We start from the raw sequence: 5,959 nt of genomic DNA on the forward strand, positions 1-5,959 counted from the left end.
CTGAAACTGAGGAGGACCTGAAGCACTTGCTGCAGAGGGTCAAGGACTGCAGCCTCCAATATGGATTGAGGCTCAATGTCAAGAAGACAGATTCTCACCACTGGACCAGTTGGTAGCATCAGGATGGATGGTGAAGAGATTGAAATTGTTCACAGCTTTAGTCTGTTTGGCTCCACAATCAACACTGTTGGCACCAGTAGCCAGGAAATTAAAAGATGTATTGTGATGGGAAAGCCTGCTGTTAGGGACCTCTCTAAAGTACTGAAGAGCAATGCTGTATTTCTGGAGACTAAAGTGCGTCCGATACAGGCTATGGTCTTTTCAATCACTTGTTATGAATCAGAGAGTTGGACAATGACTAGGGAAGATAGAAGGAGAATTGATGCCATTGAGCTTTGGAGTTGGAGAAGAGTATTGACGGTACCATGGACTGCTAAGAAAACAAACAGATTCCGCCTCCAGAGGGTTAAACCAGGCTGTTCCTTGGAGGCAAAGATTCTGAGGCTTCGTCTGACATACTTTAGTCAGGTTGAAAGGAGAGACTGGTCCTTGGAGAAGGACATCATGCTTGGAAGGGTGGAGGGCAGGTGCAGGACGGGAAGGCCCTCTAGGAGGTGGACTGATTCAGCGACTGGGGTAATTGGGATGGGTGTGTCGGAGACAGTGAGATAGACATAGGACAGAGCACAGTTTAGGCCTGTTGTACATAGGGTCACTATGAGTCGCAAGCTACTCGATGGCACATAACAACAACAACAACGAAACACAAAGCACATGTAAATGAATGATTACATGCAAACTAACTTAAGGGGTGGGGGAGTGAGTGCTATAGCCTAGTAGCTTGCCATTCAAAGTTTTTAGCGGTCAGAGGGAGAAGAAACTAGAAAAACAGTGAAGAACAAAGAGGACTAGATCTTGCTTCTCTCTGAAGAGGAAAACAAGCAAACAAGAATCTCCCAACCCACTGGCCATGAAACATAAAATGAGCCCCAGACAGTCAATGCAAAGACAGAGGAGGAAGAAAAGACCAAGATGGGTGTCAGATGAGACTCTGAATATTGCACCATAATGCCAAGAAGCCACAGTAAAAGGAAGAAATCAAGAAATTAAGGAGCTGAACAGAAGATTTCAAAACGCAGCATGGGAAGACAAAGCAAAGTGTTATAACGAAATGTGCAAGGAGTTGGAGTTGGAAAATAAAAAGGGATGACCTCGCTCAGTATTTCTTAAGCTGAAGGAACTGAAGAACAAATTCAAGCTTCAAGTTCCAATACTTAAGGATGTTAAATGCAGAAGGTTGAATGACTCAGAAGACATCAAAAGATGACAGGAGAACAAAGAGGCACTATACCAAAAATAACTGCCTGACAGAGAAGAATTTCATGGAATATATGGTCAAGAGCCTATGGTGATGAAGGAGGAAGTTCAAGATGCTCTGAAGGAATTGGTAAAAAACAAGAACCCAGGAATTGATGAAATACCAACTGAGCTATTTCAGCAAACAGATGCTGCCCCGACACACTCACCAGGTTTTGCCAAGAAATCTGGAGGACAACTACCTGGCCAACTGACTGGAAGAGATCTGTATTTATTCCCATTCCAAAAAAAGGTGACTCAACAAAGTGAAAATTATAGAATGGTATCACTAACATCACACACAAGCAAGATCCTGCTTAAGATACGCAGAAATGAATGGAACAATATATCAGCAGAGAACCAACTGACCGATGGGCAGGCTGCATTTAGAAGAGGCCATGGCAGTAAGGACATCATAGCCAACGTTAGATGGATCTAGGCCTAAAGCTGAGAGTACCAGACAAATGTGTTTCATTGACTATACAGAGGCATTTGATGTGTGGATCACAACAAATTGTGGTTAACCTTCAGAATAATCCCAGAACTTAATTGTGCTCATGTGAAACCTGTACTTGTACTAGAAAGCAGTAGTCAGAACAGAGCAAGGAAACACTGCATGGTTCAGGATCAGGAAAGGAGTGTGTCAAGGATACATGCTATCTCCATACCTTTTCAATCTATATGCACAACAGACCATTCGGGAAGCTGGAAGGAGGAATGTGGCATCAGGATTGGAGAAAGATTCATCAACAATATTTGTTATGTAGATGACACAACCTTGCTTGCTGAAACTGAAGAGGACATGAGGTATTTGCTGCAGAAGTTCAAGGACTGCACTCTTCAATATGATTTAAAGCTCAAAATCAAGATGATGACAATCCTCACCACTGGTCCCAATGGCAGATTCATAATGGACGAAGACTAAGATTGTTGGTAACTTCAGCTTGTTTGATTCCACAACCAGCACTCTTGGCCCCAGCAGTAAAGAAATCAAAAAGTGGATTGCACTTGGAAGGTCTGCTGGCAAGGACCTCTCTAGAGTATTGAAGAGCAACAGTGTCAATTTAGAGACTAAGGTGCACCTGATCCAGGCCATGGTCTTTGCAATTACTTGTTATCCATCAGAGAGCTGGACAATAAGAATAACTGAAAAAGGATTGATGCCTTTGAATTGTGGTGCTGGAGAAGAGTGTTTAATATACTATGGACTGCCAGGAGAAAAAACAGGTCTGTTCTGCAGAGGGTAAAAGCAGGCTTCTCACTGAAGGCAAGGGTTTTGAGGCTCCATCTCACAAACTTTGAGCATGTGGCCAGGAGAAACCAGTTCTTGGAGAGGGACATCATGCTTGGAAGGGTGGAGGGATAGCACAGGACGGGAAGACCACGATGAGATGGATCAATTCAGTGACTGGAGCAATATGATTAGGTCTGTTAGAGACTATAAGATTGACAAAGGATAGGGGAGCTTTCAGAGCTAATGTACATAGGGTCGCTATTAATCGCAGGTGACTAGATGACACATAACAAATTAATCTATATACTGATACTTAGACATGCCTGATTTTGGTTTTACTAGGCAGTTCAGTAGACCATCTAGAAAATGGATCATGAAAAAATGTACTCTTGTGTCAGAACCTTTTGGATTCAGCAGCCAACATAGGAGGAAATAACTTCCTTATAAACTGTGTGTGCCCAACCTGATGTATCAACTGTGTACTGGAGTCTGCAATCTAATTCAAATTGTAGCATTAGCTTTGGCCTTATAGTCACTGTGGTTATGTAGGAACCGATTCATAGCAGACTCTCCAGTGGGTTTTTAGAGGCTGTAAATTGTGTCCATCTTTGTCCCTGCAGGCATGGATCTGAACCACCAGAAAGGCATGGCCTTCCAATTAGCAGCTGTCTACAGATTATGCCATCAGAGCTCCCTTTGGTCTTAAAGGGAATGGTATCTGCTTGCTACATCAGAAGAGGTAATAGGACTGTGGCAGATGTCTAATAGAGAAAAGCAATCTTATGTTTCTACAGTTGGCTCAGTGAATGTTCTCATAAATGCTTATTGTACTGACTTTCTGGGTGAGAAGAGGTTGCCAAAAACAATGATCCATAATCTATGGACTTCTCAAAGAACTTGAATATACCTTAGAAAAAGACAGCAAGAAACAGGAAATGTTCACACATTATTTTCACTTTTATTAAGTAACTGATTTACTTTTGAAATGGCATAGCAACATACATTTCACACTAGCAACTTGATAAATTATAAAGCTATAAAAATTACAGGCTTAAAACTAACAAAGAATTTTAAAATCAGGATACAAAACTTAAATCAAAGGCTAAGAAATTTCCTTTTAATAATTTTGTATTTTAAATTAACATCTAAAAAAACCTGTTCATTTCCTACTTACTTGCATGCAGTTTCATGAAACATATCCAGTGCTACTATTTGTCAGTCTTCTGTACTTTGACTTTGTGTGTTGCTGTGATGCTGAAAGTTCTGAAATAGGGATTTCAAATATCAGCAGTGTGATCCATGGTTTCAGTGACACTTTCAGACCAAGACAGACTGGGAAGGAGTACCTTATAGCCTATTTTTTTAAAAAATAAACAAACCGAGAGAGTTCTGGTGGCCTTAGGGGCAGGAAGCTGCATTGCAATCCCAGAGGTACGCAGTTCAAATCCACGAGACCCTCAGCGGGAAAAGGAAGGGCAATCTCCTCCTGTATCAGTCAGATCTGATTTGACGGTACACACACACACACACACACCCAAACAAACAAAAACAAAACCGCAGTAATAAAAACTATATGGATAGCAGAACATCATCTAAATTTTGTGGAAAAAGCATGTTGTTAGGTGTCATCGAGTACAAGTTAAAGTGACCCTATGAACAACAGATTTTAACTCTGTCCTGGTTTATGTCATCTTACACTTGAGTCAGTTGCTGTGTCAATCCATCTCAATGACAGTCTTCCTACCAACTTCCCAAAATAGATTAAGTTTCACATACATGCCTATAAGGAACCACTCTAGCAGCACTTTTTCAAAGACCTCTCTCTTTAGGGATTTTTTTTTTTACACTCTTTGGGATATTTAGTGTTCTTCTCCAAAACCACAACCCAAGTATACCTTTCCAGCTTTCAGATGCAAAAAACATAAAAATTGAATTATCAATAGATGGTATACCAACTGACATATTTCAACTAACAGATGCTGCCCTGGACGTGCTCACCAAGTTGTGCCAAGAAATCTGGAAAACAACCACTTGGTCAACTGACTGTTAAGAGATCTATATTTGTTCCCATTCCAAAGAAAGGTGACCCAACTGAGTGTAGAAACTACAGAACAGTGTCATTGATTTCACATGCAAGCAAGATTCTACTGAAGATTATCCAAAAACGACTGGAACAGCACATCAGCAGAGAACTGCCAGAGGTCCAAGCTGGGTTTAGAAGGGGTCGTGGTACTAGGGATAGTGTAGCTGATGTTAGATGGATCTTAGCTGAAAGCAGGGAATACCAGAAGAATGTCTATCTGTGTTTCCTTGACTATGCAAAGGCGTTTGTGTGGATCATAACAAACTGTGGCTGACTCTGAGAAGAATGGGAATCCCAGAACACTTGATCGTGCTAATGGGAAACCTATACTTGGACTAAGAGGCAGTAGTCAGAACGGAGCAGGGAAACACTGCATGGTTCAAAACTGGGAAAGGTGTAAGCCAGAGATGTGTCCTGTCTCCATACCTTTTCAACCTCAGGCCTCATCAGCCAGCGCTCACACCCTGAAGCATTGCTGGACAAAGAGGGTTTTTTTGGAATTAGGGAGGAGAGAGAAGTGGAGCTTTCAGATCTCCAAATTGTAACTCAAGTAACCTCAGGCCGCATTGGCCAGCCCGTGTACCCTGAAGCATTGCTGGACAAAGAGTTCTGGGTCTGTCCGAGGGCCGCAGGCAAAGAAAATGTGCATCAGCACCTGGCTTCAAATGGAAGACAAGCGGTATTAACCCATGAAAAGGCAATCCTGGAGAGGAAGTTGTATATTACAGTTGTACTTAACTTTAAATTGAAGTCATATTGGCTACATCATTAGAGACTCACAGCAGCACAATTCAGAATCAGAATCACAGAAATGCTGATGGTTTGGGACTTAGGCCATCACATCAGGGGCCGGTCAATGGCAGACGGGTATTGAATGCTGTAGGCAAAAGTAGGAAGGGAGAGTGGTGGAGTAAGGAAGCGTGGGTGGGCAGCAACATTGAATCTATTGGTCATTGCTATAACTAGGCTTTAACTTGCATTGCTATAACTTGTCTTTCATCTGCTCTTTTCTGTGGAATGCTTGTCTGTCAGATACCATTATATATATATTTAAAGATTAAGACAGACTAGGAAGAAGGACTGACTATGTACAATAGAGCACACTTAGACTATGGCTTGGACTAGCAGACATGGCAATTGAGACTGAGATCTTAGAAACAGAAATACAGAGAAGAAGGAACGGCTGTAAGCAGACACTAGTGATTGGAACATGGAACATGAGAAGCATGACTGTAAGAAAATAGGACATTGTTAAGAAATGGAACACAAATATTGATATACTAGGT

General features: G+C 41.7%; 1 pseudogene; it reads left to right on the plus strand.

The window, feature by feature from the left end:
* LOC102862378 overlaps positions 1-5,547 on the plus strand; it is an 11,707-nt pseudogene extending 6,160 nt beyond the window's left edge.
* Positions 5,548-5,959: the final 412 nt, after the last annotated feature.

This window comes from Elephantulus edwardii, unplaced genomic scaffold (assembly GCF_000299155.1).
Source record: "Elephantulus edwardii isolate Elephantulus edwardi_28Jun2011 unplaced genomic scaffold, EleEdw1.0 scaffold00242, whole genome shotgun sequence".
In the NCBI taxonomy this organism is placed as follows: Eukaryota; Metazoa; Chordata; class Mammalia; order Macroscelidea; family Macroscelididae; genus Elephantulus; species Elephantulus edwardii.